This window comes from Pleurodeles waltl, chromosome 5 (genome assembly GCF_031143425.1).
Source record: "Pleurodeles waltl isolate 20211129_DDA chromosome 5, aPleWal1.hap1.20221129, whole genome shotgun sequence".
Lineage (NCBI taxonomy): Eukaryota > Metazoa > Chordata > Amphibia > Caudata > Salamandridae > Pleurodeles > Pleurodeles waltl.
Genome location: NC_090444.1, coordinates 1,068,466,190 through 1,068,486,854, shown reverse-complemented (window position 1 = coordinate 1,068,486,854; position 20,665 = coordinate 1,068,466,190).

Here is a 20,665-nt window from a genome sequence, read left to right as displayed (position 1 = left end):
TTGACTATTTGGGTGTTAAGCTATCTGATAATCTTTGCTGAGAATCACAGCTAAAAGCTTTCTGCTTATAAAACAAATATCTAAAGTCGTATTGCAATTATACAAGCAAACCCAGTCCCGAACAATAACACCAGCCCTTAAAGTCTGCTATTCCAAGGCTTAAAGTGGTGCACTTTTTGGCACAGAAATCTGGGGATATGTAGATATTCAGAAACTGGCAGGGGCCAAGAATAACTTTTTTAGATCGCTGATCTCGGTCCTGGCCATGGATCTTCGATACAGGCATTAAGTGAATAAGGAATGTTGCATAATTGAAACTTTTGACATACTCTGTATGAATTTGGTCTACCGCCAAGCTATTAGATTATAGAGATTCTTATGGAGATTTGATGAAGTTGAACTGCGCCTTAAACATTTCCTTGTTGAAGTATACTTCCACTTGGTGAAGGAAACTCGAGTTGGTCAGACTGTGGAAGTATCCTGAGGAAATACGAAAGGCAGAGGATGCAGTTTTAAAAACTAGGTAAGGAGCATTTTTGTGCAAATAATATACTACAGAAGTTGCAGCAGGCTGTCTGACCAGCCAGTTTTCTAAATTTAAGCCAAGTCCTACATTTGGACTTTTTTTATTTGATTACACCGCCATTTGCTAAAGGTTTGCCGGTGCAATTTTGCCTGGGCACCATACCCCTTAAGACCTTTTACAACAAATAGGCAAAAGACCACATTTCAGATATGTGCCCTACCTGTGGTTCGGGCCCTGAGAGGAGGCACACCTTCTGTTCTCTTGCCCTGAATACTGTGGTCTCTGCAGGAGATGGATTCGTCCAGTATGATTGAACCTGAGGGTTAGGTGTTATCCAGTTGCATTTAGAATTCTAAATTCTCATGTCAGGACCAATTTTAAATTTGGTTGGCCGATTTTTATTTAACGTTTTGCTCAGGTGCTGAAAGTTTACACCTTAGCCAAGGAGAGTTCAAGTTTATGTGATATTTGCAGATAGGTTCGGGCCTGCTTTTATATTTGGGCAGATTAAAATGTACACATTTTAATGATCATTTTATTGATTTAGTCGTTTTTTATTATCTTCCCCAGTTGCCTATTCTCAGGTGCACAAGCGAGCTACTGGGATGATCCTCGAAGTGTGTTATGATCTATCTCTGAAATTAATTATTATATGATTTTAAAGTGACCATCTCCTATTCCTTTTTCCTTTCATGCACCTTGCACTTTGCACTTCAGCATGGGCAGACTAGGTATTTCCTCCAGTTTACCAGAGTTCCATTGATTTTTTGATCTTTGAGATCTTGCATTTGAGTGTATTTTTCATCACAATTAGTTTTACATACCTAAATACATGTTTTAATTGGCATGGGATTGTTGAATTGTATACATCTAAGAGCAAAGCACAGATATTGTTGTATCAATATTGTTTTTATGTTTTATTCTTGCTATGTATGCTTTGATGGTTTCCCGTAAATTGAATAAAGTTTCTTTGATAATGGTAAATTACTCTAGACCCTGAAGGCACATCCACCTCCTATGTGTGCTGCAGTCCATGGCTCACATACATCGTTGACTATGCCTCTGACGGTTACTTATGTGAATGAATGTGTCCCTTCCAGGACAAATACAAATCTGCATGCAACACTGGCACTCTTGCACTATGGTGGAAGGGGGCCTATGTTTGTGCTAGGTAACCCATTGTGTGCTAGTACAGGGAGAAAGGAAAGGAATGCCCTCTGTTGCCAAAGTACTGTGCAACTCTGCCCCTTCCCAGTGATGCAGTGCAGTGTAGACAGGTGAACTGATGTGCTGCACTTCCACATTCCTAAATTTCTAGTTACCATTGTCATGTGCACATAGTAGGAACAACGTACAGCAACAGGTGTATAATCAATTAACATACTGACATCCCTTAACTAATCTGTCAATGTAAATTGCTGCAGAACACCTGTGCGCAGTAACAATATACTCCACTCAGAGTGAATGAACTGAACCACCTCCTCTGCACAGGTCAACCAATCATGTAAAAAAACGTGTATGTCAGACCAGTATATATGAGTACAAACTTCACAGATTAGATAAGTGAGATGAGTGTCAACTCAATGGTGTACCTACTCTTGGTATCAGTCAAAGGTCAACAATCTTAATGGTGTGCAAATAAATATTGTTGAAATGAACACATTTGTCACACATGGCAGTATACTTGTATATTGTCCAAAGTCACAGGAGCAACACTGGGAGAAGGAAATTAAAAGTCCATGTGTGCCATGCAATGTCTGTGTAGGCCCAACAGTTTCAAATTTCATTATTGTGTAATATTGTGACACCGATAGTACAAAACACACATATGTTTCACCCATACTGACAGTCTAGATACACATATATACATAGGGGTAAATCCGCATTTATACATATAAGCAACGTGAAAGTTTAGCATTTTAGTGGTATGAATTGCCCAAATGAAATTGAAATCTCATCACATCACACACACCTGACATCGTCTTCCTCACGGAAACCTGGACGAACCCCTCCTCAGAACCCGACATAGCCACAGCCACCCCCATGGGATACAAACTCTAATGCTAAGATCGCCTTAACAAGCCAGGAGGTGGCATCGCCATCCTGCACAAAGACACCATTAAAGTCACCACTAACTCCCAAGACACCATCGACAGCGCAGAACACATGCACTTCCAAATACACATTAACAACAACACCACCCTCAGAGGCACACTAATCTACAGACCCCCAGGACCACGCCCGCCTTCTATGATGCCATCGCCGACACCATCAGCACGCACGCCCTTACCTCCACAAACTACATCCTCCTCAGTGACTTCAACTTCCACCTGGAGAACCCTTAAGACCACAACTCCTCCTCCCTCCTAGACAACCTCGCCAACCTAGGACTCAAGCAACTGGTCACAGCACCCACCCACTCAGCAGGACACACACTTTTCACCTCAAGCCAACACATAACCTACACCCACACCACCAAACTCCACTGGACGGACCACCACTGCGTCCATTTCTCCTTCGCCAAACCCCCCACTCACCACCACCAACACACCACACCATTTCGCATGTGGGACAAGATCCCCACAGAATGCCTGAACTCCCAACTGTCGCACGACCCCCCTCCACACCGATGACCCCAACACTGCGGCCAACAACCTCTCAAAGTGGATCACTACCTGCGCAGACACACTAGCCCCCCTCAGAAAAAAACATCACCCCCGCAACATCAAGAATGCCCCATGGTTCACCACTGAACTCCAAGCGCAAATGCCGCTAAGCGGAGAAAGCCTGGCGACAAGAACCCTCAACAACCAACTTCTCCACGCTCAAAAAAACCATTGGCACCCACCACCAACTCATATGCACCGCCAAACGAGCACACTACAAGGAAGGCATTGACAACAACTCCCATAACAGCAAAGAACTCTTCACCATCATTAAAGAGCTAACCAAACCCAAAGCCAGCAACATAGACCCCACACACACACAAACACACAACTCAGACCCCCCTCAGGCCCCCCAAAACCTACTCACCACCTGGGCCCCAACCACCGACGAAGAGACTGAAAAAGCCATGAATTCCATCCACTCTGGATCCCCCTCCGACCCCTGCCCCCATCGCATTTTCAACAAAGCCAGCCAAACCATCGCCCCCAAGCTTCGCAACATAGTCAACACCTCTTTCGCCACTGCCACCTTTCCAGACTCCTGAAGCATGCAGAAATCACCGCTCTCCTAAAAAAGCCCAAAGCCGACCCGGACACCCTCTTCAACTACTGCCCTATCTCTCTCCTTCCTTTCCCCACCAAGGCCGCAGAGAAAATAGTCAACGCCCGCCTATCCCACTTCTTTGAGGAACATAACACACTGGACCCCTCACAATCCGGGTTCCGCAAAAACCACAGCACGGAAACTGCCCTCATGTACCGATAACATCAGAATCAGAGTCGACAAGGGCGAGACCGTCGCACTCATCCTCCTTGACCTCTCCGCGGCCTTTGACACTGACTGCCACCACACACTCTGCACACGCCTCCACAACACTGGCATTCGACACAAAGCCCTAGACTGGCTCACCTCATTCCTCACAGATAGAACCCAAAAAGTTCGCCTCCCACCCTTCCACTCTACTGCTACCACAATCATATGCGGAGTCCCTCAAAGGTCCTCCCTCAACCCCACTCACTTCAACATTTACATGACCCCTCTTGCCAACATCCTCCATCCACACGGAATCACCATCCTCTCCTACGCAGACGACACCCAACTAATCATCTCCCTCACCCCTAACCCCACCACCGCCAAAACCAACCGCCACGCTGCACTCCTTGACATCGCCACCTGGATGACGACAAACCACCTCAAGCTCAACTCCAACAAAACAGAAATCATCACTTTCGGCCCCAACAAAACCATATGTGATGACTCCTGTGGCCCATCGCCCTAGGCCCCGCCCCCACCCCGCAACCCACGCACGGAACCTCAGCATCATCCTAGACCCCTCCCTCTCCATGACCCAGCAAATCAATGCAGTCACCTCATCCTGTTTCCACACACTCCGCATGCTGAAAAAAACCTTTAAATGGATTCCCAAAGAGACCAGGAAGACCGTCACACACGCACTCATCAGCAGCAGGCTAGACTACGCTAACGCCCTCTACTCCGGCACCACACTCAAACTCAAACGCAAACTCCAGAGAATCCAGAACACAGCCGCACGCCTCATCCTGGACCTGCCCCGCCACGAACACATCACACCACACCTCAAATCCCTTCACTGGCTCCGCATAGACAAGAGGATCACCTTCAAGATCCTCATCCACGCACACAAATCCCTCCACAACACCGGCCCAAACTACCTCAACGAAAGAGTGAACTTCCACACTCCCACACGCCACCTCCGATCTGCCGACCTCGCACTAGCCCGAATCCCCCGCATCCAACGCACCATCTCTGGAGGCAAGTCTTTTTCCTACCGCGCCCCAAGACCTGGAACTTCCTCCCCACCAACCTTCGCAAAACCCAAGACCTCCTACTTTTCAGAAAAAACCTCAAGACATGGCTGTTCGAACAGTAACCGCCCCCTCCCCCCCTTATCCCCACCCCCCCAGCGCCTTGAGACCCTCACGGGTGAGTAGCGCACTCTATACATTTTTTTGAGTGATTGATTGATTGATGTTAATCCAGCAAAGTGAAACACACAAAGTCTAACACAATGCTGTCAAACATGTCATACATCAATTATGGACATAGATGAAAATGCAATCTGTAAAACACATCACAGTGCACTCATGATACCAATGTCAACATACAGTGGTCATAACAATGATGACGGAGTTAAGGCATGGAGGCACAGAATCCCCTACAAGTTAGGGTGATAAACATACATGTTAAAACTTAAATATTGTCTATACTGCTGTAGTAGACATTTTCTTGTAACATCTTCAGTTTGATCCTCACAATGGCACACATTGTAAGACATATGTGTCAATCAAATTCAATATGCCACCTTCTCTGTCAAATACAACAGCTGAAGGTGGACAATAGATAGTATAACAATCCATTTGACATGTTTGAATCGCACCATATGGTTGCACCAAAATCAAAAGCTTAAGTAAGTAAACTATTAAATGCCTTTGTCAACGTCACGTAGGCCACAAACAACATCAGTGGATCACATGGACATATGTATAAGTGAGTATAAAACATGTAGGCAATGTCACTACCTACTGAGGGAGGACCAAATGGCCCAAATTCCTATGAATCATCTCTCACCTTACACATATAATAAGTGCACATGACATAGAGTGAACAAGATCATCTCTAAATACCCATCACAGTAAGATACTGGATAAATATGAAAGTCAGGATGTAGAATGGTTCAAGGTATCATACAGCACTCATCATTTGCAACTACACATAGACCAGGAAGAGACATGTGTAAACCTAAGCCGAAGTCTATATGTAAATTGTAAAATAATGTCATTCAGTACACAGAACACACGTGGACAGGTTTGTCACTGTACCAAAGAACAAAATCATTGACAGTTGTTATTCATTTTTAACTTTCAGATGAGTAAGATTATGCTGGCCAGCTATGGGTCATGACACCAATTGTACATCTCCAGACTAAGCCAGAAGGGCAGTACAATCAGGCACTGCTGAAGACTCAGAACATTGTGGAGAAAAGCTTAGGTGTGCTGAAGTCCCGGTTCAGAGGCCTGGACATATCTGGGGAGGAGATTTCTATACTGGCCCCCTATGGTGTGAAGATCATCCTAGTATGTGACATCCTTTACAACACCTGTGAACAGCCAAATATCCTGTGGGATGTCAACATTGATGAGCAGGACCCAATGGGGGAGGTGGAGGAGGATGAGGATGGAGGAGAGATATACTTTAACAGTGATGTACAAAATATCTCAAAATAATAGGAATGTTCAACATGAAAACAAATGTTTGAATCCATTCTTTGTGTTGACTTTCATGTCATGGTCACAGTAAACATCAAGTCAGCCACAACCCATCAAGTAGAAGTAGGCTTGAACATATTACAATCACGTCATCAGACACATTGAGCAACATGAGCCATGCCTCTCATCAATCTATTTAATCCAAAGAGAAATGCAATGTGATGTAGTGTACTGCATTGAAGCGCAATGCCAGGCATGCCAAATTTCAAATTTCAGATTGAGCATTCCTTTCTTCACGCACTTGAGCAGTACAGAGCTGCACAGCTAGCAGTCTTGCTGTGCTCTGCAGCAGTAAAGTGCTTGAGAGATGGCACTCAGTGTAGTTTTGAACACAAACCAACAAGTACCATACCTGAGACAAATCTCACATTCTAGTGTTCCTCAACAACGATGTATGATGCAAAATTGCATCATTTTACAGGAACCAATGTTGTTGTAGATACCATCAGAGATAATGAGTGGCACTTGTCATGGAAAAAGCCTGAGTGTCATGTAAACATCTAAAAACTGTCCCTTGTAAAGAACATATACATGCATTTAAGGCTTTAAACTAAACACAGCACATCTCATCCAATTCCTGGCTACATTGTCATATATACACCACATAACGCTACAGTAGATACATTTCACATTTGCCATGCGATGCGCAGCAAGGCTATAAGGAATAAAGACGTTTCCAAAAAATAGATGAGCAGATGTCATTATACAGTAAGTAAATATCCAGAGAAGTATGACATTGGAGATGTATCATGCTAACATCTGAACACCTGCTGAATACAGATATGTCAAAAGTGTGAGTTCACTATGTCAAAAGTCTAACAAAACTGAATGTGCACACACGATAAATAATTGCACATGGTCAAACGGAGTAATTTGGATTGGCAGAAGGTGTTTAACCCTGAGCTCAGTGTACTAGTGCAAGTTGAGAGGATCACAAATCGTGTCACATCCAAAAGGGGTAAATGCATTTGAGTGTGAGGCATAACCTAGGCCTGTGTCATTGATTGCATTGTTTTTGGACTAGGAGGATCCTACAAACGCCGGCCTTTGGCGTAGATGTACTGCTATTGCCTTTGACAGGAGTGAGGCAGAGATCATGTGTGCTTTGCAGCATGATGTTAATTGAACAGTAGTAGTTAACATTAACATGTGTCCCAGGTTCACTGCAGTGAGTCCCACTGGCTCACTCACCTATACCTAACATCTATAGCTGGGTGTTATATTCACCCCAGCACAACATCATGTTTAACAAAATATGCATGTATAAAAACACCGTAGGCCTGATTCACAAAGGTGAACTTAGACCAAAATCTAAGTTTAGACCAAAAGTCTAACTTTACTTGTAGTGAAGTTAGACGTTTGGTCTAAGTTTAGACTTTTGGTCTAAGTTTTGACTGAAAGTCTAAACTTAGACCAAAAGTCTAACTTTACTAAGAGTAAAGTTAGACTTTAGGTCCAAAATTTCACTTTTGGTCTAAGTTTAATTTAGTGAATCGGACCCCATGTGCCAAACATGTGCATTGGCAAGACATGCACAACACGAAGGTTGCAATGTGGAACAGTGTGCACATGTTGAGTCTGTGTGTTGCTAGAGTGTCTTCACCATTAGACATCCTAGCAAGGATGCTTGTATTGCATCGAGGAATGGATTTGTGCATGAAGGTGCTTCTAGCTGAAACAACATTATCATGTGAGGCATAGTCCACCACCTATGTGTGCTGCTGAATGCAACACACATTTGACAATTCAGTAACGAGGAGTTTTAAAGCTCTAACGCCTTGTAATGGCCCACCTGGGAAGGTTGTACTTACTGGTGCATCTCCATGTTTACCTGGTTACTTAAGTCTGGGAATACATCTACAGTAGGATGTTAATGGGTGCACACATGCAACGATCAAGGACCCTCTCCCGGTTGCAGAGAAAGTGAATGCAGTGATTTGCAATATGTTGTGTCACATGCGAGTAATAACACTACTCAGGGCTACAAAAGCTGGCCTTGTGTGGCACAAAACACATGTATTTAGATTTCCATAGCACAGTTACCATTGTGCTTTGTGCAAGTTCGACTCATATTTTCTCATACATACAGCCCTGAGTGCAGAAGTGTCCTTCCCAATACATTACATGACAGAACGTGCCTAGCTGTGTGCACAAAGACATTGCTGCCTGATAATCACATGTACAATACTGGAATCACACCATACGTTTTCAACACAATGCACAAAGTTTGCAAGCTGGGTGGCACATAGACTGTATTTTGGGGATCCAGTCTGTCACTATGCCCCAAGAAGTGTGTGTTCCATAGGTAACACATCATATGGAAGGATACATGACATATAAAATGAATACAGATATTGTGCATATTAGGGAATTCTATTTGGTGAACCATATGGCCCATGCGCAAGCTCCACATGCACACATGACTGTGGGCAACATTCATGTGAGTATCCTGGTAATGGCTGTAACAACTGATGTGTGATCAGAAAGCTCCTGAATCCTGCATTGCAGTACTGCCATGCTGCCTGCTGTTCCCCTGGCTGGGTGAGGAGGAATATTCATGCCTTGAACCCAGATTGACTTCAAGGGTCATGTTCCAGCCCACCTGTCATGAAGTGTTTGGGGCACGAAAAGATGTCAGCCAGCCAGATTCACTTTCGGGAACCTGCCCTCTTAGCAACTGGTGGCACCCTATTCACAAGAATGTAAAGTGCCTCACAACACTGGGTATACTAGCCCATGAATGTAAATGCACTTGCATCACCTAAGCTACCGAACACCACCCAAGACTTCTGAAAACCACTAGAGTATATCATTTTTAAAATCAGTCTCATAACTTGACGAAAATCACTGTGTCCCTCTCACAATAAAATGACACTCAAAAAGTCACACTGAAGGCTTTTGAAATGTTATACATTAGCGGACTATGATGACTGAAATGGCACACATGAGCCAAGTCAATACTTGCCAGCTATAACTCCAGGACAAATGGAAGTGTGAGCAAGGTATGAATTCATGCATTGCACAATTCTCTACAGTAGGTGGTACACATTAGACAGTTGCTTAGGTCCGAACCCATGCATCACCCCTTTTGTGTGGCACATTGCACCAGTTGCACTGGTCGGATGTCACGCATCATGACAGAATGCATGGAAGGGGCTGCAGATTTTCAAATGCGCTGCGCAAGCACCACACTTTGGCCATTTCAGTCATCACGAGTTAAAAAAAAAAACAATGCAATTTGTGGAATCATGCAGCATCCACCCAGAAAATGATGCAATGGGTGAGTCAGTCTGCAAAAAGGGGAGCGTTAATGTTACTTTTACTTTCTCTTACAGTCTGTTGATTTTTGCTGGGTGTTGGAGGTATTTTGGAGAGTTGCTGGTGTTTGGTGGTGACATATTGTATTGTCTCTGTCTGCTCAGTCCCTGTCTTGTGCAAAAATGTATTGTGTATACTTCCTGTAAATTGTCTTGTTGTCATTGCATTGTCAGTTGTTTGTCCATTTAGGGTTCATATATTTTGGAGGTAGGGGTTAGGTTAAGAGGTGTTTGCTTGGGGTTTAGTGCGTTGGGTGTAGGCATGTCAGGAAAGGGAAGGGCACAGCAAATGTCAGAGGGAGAGGTAGGGGGCCTTCTATGGGACCTGATCCATAATGTTCCACAGATAATGGCATCAGGGAGTCGAGTCAGCAAGAGTGACCTCCCAGTGAACCTAAGGAGGACTGGGAGAGGGTGTGTTGGCACATGGCTAGGCTGTTTGGTGTGGAGCGCACCATCCATCAGCTGAAGCGTCGATGGGGGGATGTGATGACATGAGACTCAGATTTGACTTGGCCAGGACAAAAGATTAGGAATAGTGATAGTCTGATGATGTTACCTTATTCTTGCAGACACCATGTGCATTTCCAACTGTAGCTAATACATTACTCCTTTACCTCATTAGTCCACATGGCAGACGAAAAGGCTAAAAACCTCAACATCCATTTTAGGTGCTACTGCAGCACAGGTAAAGTCACCAAGGCCTACACGAAGATGGGGGTCTGGTATTAGGAAGGAAAGGCTGCAGGAACATGGAAGGTAGGCAGACATGGACAGCAAGGACCATCAAAAGCAACAAGGACACAGGGCAATATCCAACATTGAAAAGATCTGCCTCTGGCCATTCCAGGCCCATCAACTGTGCAACAAGTGTCATCCACACAGGACATACAACACACCCATGCCACTGGTATGACATTTGAGGCCCAGGCCCTGAGGGATCTCCAAGACCTCAAGGATCATGTGTCAGGCATTGAGGGTGAGCTAGAAAGCGCATATGCCACAATGCTCACAATGGAGGGGACCATGGAGTGAATCAGTGCTCACATATGACTCTCTTGTACATTTCCATTTTTCAATATGTTGTTTGTTAGTTATAGTTATTTATGCATAGTGTGGCATAGGATAGAGTATAGGAATAAAATAGTTTAGGTTGAAAGTAAGTCTTCTAACATTTCATTAGGTAATAGTGTTTATGTGTGTTTACACCCTTGTATATATTTTAAGTGGTTGGTGGGTTGATGTGTAGTGTGTGTTAATCTAGTAAAAATTAGAAAAAACAATATATATATATATTTATATTTATATATATATGTATATATATATATAAATATAAATATATATATATATATATATATATAAATATATATATATATGTATGTATATATAATTAGATATACATGTATAGTTAGTGTATTTTTAGGATATAGTTGTGTTCTATATTGTGTTACTGCATGTGTATTAAGGTGAGTGGGGGGTGGACGTTTAACCTGTCTTTTGTGTATCATCTGTAGGATATTCTGGAATAAGCTAAGATAGAGTAGAGTAGATTTAAAGTTAGGTAGGATAGTCTAGGTAGGTGTAGGTGGTGTGCAATGTGTTAAGATGGTATAAGGTAATTGTAAGATTAGTTCGTTTAGCAAGATAGTTGTATGTAGGTTAGTTTTAAAAAATTAAACATTTTCATACTTTCACCATTTCTTCATAATTTGATATTTTGCATTTGCTAGCATGGAGTAAGTTGAGATCTGTACACGATGTGGGTATTGACCTACATGATTTGTAGGTAAATGTTGCTTTGCCAGTGGCCTATGGGTAATTGATAGTCTTCCAGACAATTGAGTCAGGTGTGGAGCCTGCTCAAAATATAGCCAATGAAAATGTGCCTCTGTTTGAAATTTTACTCAAGGCACAATACAGGCAGCATACTTGTGTTGCACTCTGTGTGAAGGTAATAGTGCAAGTATTGTTGATGCATTTTTTGACAACATATTACAGATTGTAGGTAGCGCTAGGACATACTGGTGCCTGCCCATTGTGCATGTGTGTCAGGGCTGCTAGTTGGATACAAAAGAAGATTGCATCCACACCTGCCTAGAGTACCTTCATCGACAACTTGCATAGTGTGGTACTTAATGGATGGCACATAGTTTGCCTACTTGCTATTTTTCAATCATATGAGTTTCCCATATCGTCTTTCTCTGGGGAAGTGTTGCTATGTACCTGGTACTGTGGTCTGTACCTTGTGCAGTAATATGTGTGTACACCTAACAATAGATGTCATGTATGATTACCTCTACACACATTTTATGCCTCTCAGGTTCAGAAGAACACATTTAACCTACATATGCCAGTGCAGCTTCACTTTCCATTCATCATTTCACACAGTACCACAGCAATAATCCCTTTTATTTTATACAAAGTGACCTCCAAGGTATGTGACTGTCCTCGTACATCCTTGTGTGGCATGGGTATGAATCAAATTCAGAAGATGTCTTTCCATGAGCATGTGCCTAAGATCAGTGCAACCATGTTTATTTGTGTACCTTAGGATCTCTTTTGTGTAAGCATTAAGGGGCATATTTATATTCTGTTTGCGCCGAATGTGCGTCAAAAAATTTGACGCACATTTGGCGCAAACTGTGCACCATATTTAAACTTTGACGTCAAGCCCGTGGACGTCAAAATTCCTCTGTGTGCGTAATTTTTTGGATGCGGGAAACTGCCTTGCGTTAATGACATGCAAGGTAGGCGTTCCCGGCGCTGGTTTGCGTCAAAAAGTATAAATATGGGCCTAAGTCTATGATGTGTGTATGTTATGTTGTTATGTTCACTTAGGCCCATATTTGTACTTTTTTATCGCAGCGCTTGCACCACTTTTTGACGCAAAAGCGGTGTAAACTTACAAAATACAACAAGTAGAAAAGGTTAACATGTACAAAAACTAAAAGGTACAGTGCTAGGTGGACCATTGTGTAACTGGCTAGGGGGCACAGACAAATGCTACCTGGCGAATCGTCTATGGACCCAGATGCAGTCCACACCTTCTTCTCCTGATGGGTCTTGTGGCTCCCTTGAAGTAGTTATATTTCTGTGGGAGGCACCTGAGGCCAAACCATAGACACAGGGGCAAGAGATGTGACTCCAGTCTCCCTGTCAGCATTTGTCTGTGCCAGCAAGGAAAGCAGCATAACTCTAAGAATGGTCTGTTGCTCTCTCAACAAGGCTACAATTGTGCGAATGAGTGCACCCATTGTTGATATGTAGGTGTCCAACCTGTGCTGCATAGATGGCAAGATGGCAATGATGGTCCCCAGATTAGTGGTGACATCACTTGTGCCAGAGGTAGAGGGATGTTGGTCTTGCCTCATGACACCAGCAACATCTGCTAGGAACTCATCCATACTATGGAGCCAAGGGTTGGTGCCTGTGATTGCCTCTGCTGTACCCTTATTGGGACTGAGACATCCTTGACTCCTTCTAGGGTGCCTGCCATGGTCGCCATTCCCACCCATACCTCTTCTGCATTTTGGTGCCAGACTCTGACCTCTCTGCGCTGGAAGTTAAAATCATGGTCCTCAGAATCCACATCTGGTGTTGGACTGGCAGGTGGGGCATGTCCTAGAATGGAGGACTTCTGGCAATCCTGAGATGCTGTCATCTCTTTCCGATACCAGACAAGGAGACTTCATGGATGCCAGGAGTTACTAGTAGGTGTCATTATCCATGGGGACCAGGAAGCCATCCGTGAAGGTTGGTTATCCAGAACAGGCTGCTGTACAGGAGGTGTTTTTTGTCCCTCTTCAACAAAAGAGGAATACGTTAATGATGATCTATGATAGAAGTTGGCATAAGTACTTTGTGTGGCAATATAACTGTAATTCCAATCACTTTATGTTGCACTTAGATGTGTAGGACATGTGTTACTGTTATTTCATGAGGCCAAGTAACACTGTTGTTGGCTTTCACATGGCAATATCTTTACATTGTTCACACAACCACTTTTTGACAAGGGATTATTTTTTGTCATAACACACATTGCAAAACAGTTACATAGCTTGCTGGCCTGCTCTGGCCAAGGGTGAGTGCAGGTAAGGGCCACATTTATGATGTTGCTTGACTATATCTTATTTAACAACAACATTGATGTAAGGTTTATTTATTGACACCACTTTTGAGTACATTGCACCATGCCACTGGGGTACCTGCATTCTCACTAGGCATATCTTAGGCCACGTATCTAAAATGAATAATTATATTGTATAATCTCTTTGATTTGGGCCAGCACTCTGCATTTCACACTCTCTACGATGCACTTCTGCATAGTTGTGCTGTCTTGCATGCAATTTGTGCATTCATGTGCATTTAGGGGCACATTTGGTACACATCCACATACCTCCAACCCATAACCAACTGTGCTATATTGCACGGATGGGGTAGGGTAATCACTTACCATAGTTTACATATTTGTGTAGAAATATGTAGTTTCAAAACACACACACTCATCTCCAGAGTCAGAGACAGTGTCACTGTTAACCATCTCTGAAGGGGATAGGCGCTGTCACACTTGGTAATGCACTTCCACTGGAGCTCACTCAGTTTCCTCATTTCCAATGCTGCTCATCTGCAGATTTGTACACATCTCTAAGCTCAGTCCCACTCACTTGTAGCTGTACATGACTCCTCTGGCAATCTTGAATTTGAGCCAGACACTCTACCTAATGTCACACACTGATGACACCCAGATCATACTATGTCCCTGATTTATACTTTTTGGTGCAAAACTGCACTAACACAGTTCTGCACCAAAAGGTTTAGCACCAGCTTGTACCATTTCTGTGCACCAGCCGGGCACCATATTTATGGAATGGTGCAAGCTGGTGCAAAGAGTAGGCTAGCGTAAAACATTTTTTTACATTAGTCGGGTGGGGCTGGCAGTATGGAAGAAGTGAGTTTTGCACCAAGAAATTATGTTAGGCAGGTTAGAGTGAAAAAACATGACTCTAACCTGCTTAGAGTCATTTTCTGATGCAAAACCATCCATACCACAAGACTCCTGTCTTAGAAAAGACAGGAGTCATGCCTACCACCCCAATGGCCAGCACAGGGGACCAGGGTCCCCTGGGCATGGCCATTGCACCCTGTGTCATGTAGGGGGGCCCTCTTCAGGGTCTTCAATGGCACTTAAAAAGAAAATACTTACCTATACTTACCTGGGATGGGGTCCCCCATCCTCCGTTGTGCCTCTGGAGTGGGTGAGGGGTGTCCCTGGGGCCTGGTGAGGGCACCTGTGGGCTTATTCCATGGTGTCCCATCATGGAAATAGGCCCACAGGTCCCCTAAAGCCTTCCCTGACCCAGGTGTTAAAAAATGGTGCAAAGCAAGTTTTGCACCATTTTTTGACCCCTCCTCCCTTCTGTGCGTGATTTTAGCACAGAGGGATGAATATGGCGCTAAGGCCATAAAGTCATTTTTTGCACGGGAACGCCTACTTTGCATCTCATTGATGCAAAGTAGGGGGCATATTTATACTCTGTTTGAGCTGGATTTGCGTCATTTTTTTTTAACGCAAATTCAGCGCAAACTTAACTCCATATTTATACTTTGGTGGTAGACCCGTCTAGCGCCAAATTTATGGCGTGAGAGTAATTTTTTTACCGTTGAAACCTACCTTGCGTTACTGACATGCAAGGTAGGCGTTCCCGGCCAAAAAATGACTCAAAGGCATTTGCGCCTTATTTATACTCCTGTGCAAAAATTACGCACAGGAGGGGGAGGGCCTTAAAAAATGACTCTAAACCAATTTAGAGTCATTTCTTAACGCCTGGGTCAGGGCAGGCGTTAAGGGACCTGTGGGCCCATTTCCATGGTCTCCGACCATGGAAGCAGTCCACAGGTGCCCTTTTCTGCCCCAGGGACACCCTCTGACACCCTCCCCCCACCCCTGGAGGACACCCATGGATGGGGGGGACCCTTCTACGGTAAGTGGGATGGGGGCCTAACTTGGACCCCCCTATATGCCACTGTGCCCAATGGTCATGCACAGGGAACAGACGTCCCCTGGGCATGGCCATTGGGCAGGGAGGCATGACTCCTGTCTTTTCCGAAGACAGGAGTCATTTCCATGGGGGTTGTGCATCAAAAAATGACGCTAGTCAGGTTAGAGTCAATATTTTTGACTCTAACCTGACTTGCACCATTCTTTGGCGCACAACCCCCACGCTTCCCTACTCCTCCGCTGCCCGGTTAGAGTAATTTATTTTGACGCTAACAAGGCTGCAGCACTGGCTACCGTCATTCCATTAATATGACACCCGACTGGTGCGTTGGAAGGGCGGTAGCCGGTGTTATACTTTTTGACGCAAATCTGCTCTAGCGCAGATTTGCGTCAAAAAGTATAAATATGGGCCTAGGTGTCCACGTCCAAAAAATTACTTTAAAGTATAAATATGGAGTTCGTTTTGCACCGAATTTGCGTAAAACAAATTACGCAAATTCGAGCAAAACAAGTATAAATATGCCCCTATGATACATGCCTACATGTATGTTTGAACTATGCCTGATGCTGCACCTCACAAGATACTATTGATGCTATATAGTGCCATGTTTCCTGCCCTGTTTGTACACACAACTAGGCTTAAACACATCATACTCCAAACATCATCTAAGCCTGCCCATTATACTAGACACATGACTCTCCCGTCACTTCACATTTCCCTGTTTCACATCCTCCTGCTTTAACATTTGTAGCAGAGTTGGACTTCTCATCTGAAGGCTCCCTCCTGACAATTGCTACACCATCACCCAGAACCACATAATATGTAGATTGTAGTACAGCAATGCCCTCTTCTACAGCATCCCTTCACAGCTGCTACATAAGTGTGAAAGTGTCCTACACAGCAGTGTGTGACTGCCACTCAGGTTACCATGCTCCACACACATTACACCTTACCTCCTTGAGATTCAATAGATCTACTTTTAGACACACTGCCAGTTCAATGTGCTCTGCCACACTTACATGCTACTACACTGCTAGAGCCCCACCAAGCACACAGCCCACCTTTGCTTTCAACACACACTTATGGACCTCTGGTGTGATTCACTTGAACTCAGCCCCAAACACAGTGATCATTTGTACAAGACCTGAGGTAATGTGGTCTCTAATATGACAGGCAACACCAGTGACATCTCAGTCAGTACATCACGGGAGCTGTGGGCAATATGTTGTCACCCTAGTGACTGTACAAGTGTCTCTTCGTATGATCCTACTTGATGATCCTTCTCATACTCAGCATCTGGATCCCCTCTAGAGTGAATCGTCTTAGCAAGCCCATTCCATTAATTTGTACTCCACATTTGCCTCACGGTGCAAGAGTAGCCTGCATTGTCACATTCAGGATGGGGAGGTTTCTAAGGTTCATGAATGAAGTTCTGCTCCTGTCCTGGTATTTAGCTTTGTATTCTGAGACTTGTAGTCCTAGTCACTCATGGTAAACTTTATACTACAAGCCACAGTCTTCGAAGGACAACCAGGACTGGGACGGCACTTAGGGTTTGTGGAACTTGCAGAATTGTACTCTGCAGTATTCCACGGAGCAAAATAAAAATGTCTGCAATGTTCTGTGGAGTTCCGCCATCCCCTCTGCCTACCGGAATGCACAAAAGATACAGCAATACATTTTCAGCTAGAAAATGTTAATATTTGGACATTACACACCACTAAGTGGTGCATTCATGCTACTTATTTCGTGTCCAATTGTGCTGTTTTAACAACCATTTTAGCATAATTTTGTTGCAGTGTATTTGGAAATACTGGACCCATTATCCAGCAGGCTCAAAACACTTAGGCCCATATTTATACTCTCTTTGTGCCAGATTTGCGTCATTTCTTCATATTCTAAAGAAGCGTCAAAAATATGGAGTTTGCATCATTTTAAGGATGCGTGAAACCGCCTTGCGTCAATGAGATGCAAGGTAGGCGTTCCCATCCAAAAAATTACTCAAACACCTTAGCACCATATTTATCAAAAAGTGCAAAAATGACGCATGGGTGGGAGGCGGACCCTGAAAAATGATGCTAAGCCCGGTTTGCATTGAATTTTAACAACTGGGTCAGGGCAGACGTTAAAATGAGGCAAACACACCACTACCTAAGGAAAATGCACACAAACAACATCATAGCTCACCAGGACAACATGGAGGTGCTACTGATACAGCATGCTAGACGGCACAGAACACAGGACCAACAGCAGCAGCCACCACCACCCCAATGTGGCCCCCAAAAGCAACACAGAAGGCAGGAGAGGGTCTTCAGGACCAGGATAACCCTCCAGGGCCTCAGGGAACAGGACATCATCTGGAGGTATAGACTCAACTGGCAAGCCATCCAGCAGCTGCTGAGCCAAATTTAGCCATGTATTACAACCAGCCTGCAGACACCACACAATATACCACCAGTGACCAAGCTGCTAGCTGTCCTGCATATGTTGGCAAGTGGCTCCTTCCAAACAACGGGTGCCCTTGTCGCTGGGGTATCACAACCTAATTCTCCGCCTTCCTTCCCAAGGTCCTAGATGCCATCATCTCCCTCACACCCTGCCACATCAGCTTCCCCAACACCAAGCAGAAGCAGCAGGAGATCAAACAGGGGTTTTATCAAATACATGACTTCCTGCATGTCCTTGGTGCAATTGACTGCACCCATGTCTGGATCGTACCACCTGCAGCAACAGAGCATCTATTCCGGAACAGAAAGCACACCCACTCCATAAATGTGCAGGCCATAGTTGACCACCAGGGATTGTTTACCAACATCTTGGCCTAGTATCCTGGGAGGGTACATGATTCCTTCATCTTCTGCCACAGCACAATCAATCAGCACTTTCAGGATGGACAATATGGCAATGGCCTTCTTGTTGGTAAGTCCATAAACCTAGCAATATACACATGCCACACCAACCCTGTAGGACACACAATAAATACACCACTACATTGACACATGGGCAGGAAGACACTGAGGTGTGACACAGGAAGTTATTTGTATACACTGACAAAATGGGATATACACCTATGGGCAAATGACGGCTGCCACAAACATTAGCTGCCACTCTAGAGCTACAAGGGACCAATGTCAAAGCACACAGTGACAATGACATGGCCTGCACTGGAAGTACAACTTGGAAGATAAACTATTCACTATTACATTAGGCCACATAGTCAATCCGACACCCTCTGAAGCAATATGTAGCATGGAAGGGGTGTGCAATGTATGTTGCTGCAGGTCCAACACCATGAGACACATAGCATGATAATGCAGACTCACATGTAGGTGACACGGAAATACTGAGGCAGTCCCAACATCATACATCACTTCTGGGGTGCCATTGCCAGGTAGCAATAAGGAAGTGGACTGTGGTATGAACACATATTGATTTGCCACTAATGCAAACTGCACAATGCTGCACACACTGAAAGAGCCAATTGTCCATCAAAATAACATACGTACAGGGAGATGGCCCTTCCTGCATAGATACATCCACCTCCACAAGGCAGTTAGCCAGGTTACCTGGAGCAAGTTTGGCAGTGTGGGTGCACAGTTGCACATTAGCCACTGGCAGAGGGAACAACAAAGGTTTGCCTAGAACCAAGTCACACATGGGACAATTGTGCGTTGTCCATACTGAACACCTCAGGGCTTCCAACTTATGGAGATGTGTTGTGCATTGTCACCAAGTCAAATCAAAGTGCCTCACTATTGCATTTTATCTGCAATAACATATGTCTAATTGGATAGGTTGTCCAGGGCATCTAGTGCACCACATTGTGTGTGTGGAAGTATCATGTCCCCTCCAGTGAAAGCACACTAAAACATGTTGGTCACTACACAATGCATGGTACATACATTGTGAGAAACTGGGGCTGATTGCAGAGGCCCCCTAACTTTTTGCCCCCATTTTCCACTTTATGCTGGTGTTTTCCTGACTCTGATGGTGCCCTGGGTACTGCTAACCAGTCCCAGGGCCTGTGCTCTGTGTAAAATGGATATGCAAATTAGGCTAATTATAATTGGCTAAGTTAACCTACCTATAAGTCCCTAGTATATGGTAGGGCATGTAGGTTTAGGGACCACAGCATAGGTGGTGCACACCTAGGTGCATTGCTGAGGTGCCCAGTGTCATTTTAAAAGCAAGCCTGCCTTGCTGGCTACTTTTAAATTAAAGTTATATGCAAATTCGACTTTGGAATTAAAGGTACTTCCAAAGTTTTAAACTACCTTATTTTTACATATAAGTCACCCCTAAGGTGTGCCCTATGTGCCCCTAGGGCTGGGTGCCATGTAACTATAAGCAGGGACTTTATAAAAATAGATTTATAAGCCCTGGTGAGGTAAAAACAGCCAAATTCGTTTTTCCCTCATTGAAGTAAATGGCCTTCATAGGCTAGAATGGGCAGACTTTATTTTAAATTTTAAAGTCTCCTTAAATGTTACATACCAAGAATTTGGTATCAAATTGATTGTTATAATAAATCCCACAACTTCCAGTTGTTGGATTTAATATAACTAGTGCAGGTAAAAAGTTTAGACTTTACCTAAAAAGTTGCCAATTTCAGCTCTGCATTGTTTTTGCTGCTGTGCTCTGATTGGCCAGCCTGCAGCAGCTTCTGCCAGGCCACTTTAATGAGGTGTGAAGTGGCCTGGCTTTACACAAAGGAATGTGCTTGGGGGAGAGAATCTCCCCTCAGCAGATGGGGAAGCAGGAAGGGGGAGGGCTGCCAAACTGGTCTTCAAAGGCAGAGAAGGACATCTGGAGCACCCAGCAACACCCCCACATCCTGCAACCCCAGACAGC